The following is a 342-nucleotide window of genomic DNA, read 5'->3' as shown; positions in this document are numbered from 1 at the left end:
CGGCCGGCCCGGCCCGCGGCCCCTCTGTCAACACTCCCCTTCTGTCGCGGCCGTATCAGCTGTTGTTTCCCTGCCTGGTGTGATGGCAAGTGACCAAAACAGCCTCCGCTTGGCCAGCAGGGAGGCAATGTGCCCTGCAGCTGGAGCAGAGCCCAGCCCCACGGCAGGAGACCTGGCCGAGCAGCAGGTCCCAGCCCTTGGTCCTGGCTCCTCTTTAGAATCCCCTTCACTGCACAGCCAGACCCTGAGCTGAGCATGCTCCTCCAGCTGCACTTGAGACACAGCAGCACAGCCATTACCCCTGGGAGTGCTGCCCCTCGTCCCAGTGCCCCCACAGGGGTG

This window comes from Acanthisitta chloris, unplaced genomic scaffold (assembly GCF_000695815.1).
Source record: "Acanthisitta chloris isolate BGI_N310 unplaced genomic scaffold, ASM69581v1 scaffold38693, whole genome shotgun sequence".
Classification (NCBI taxonomy): Eukaryota; Metazoa; Chordata; class Aves; order Passeriformes; family Acanthisittidae; genus Acanthisitta; species Acanthisitta chloris.
The sequence above is the reverse complement of the archived record's forward strand: the minus strand, read 5'-3'. Positions refer to the sequence as shown.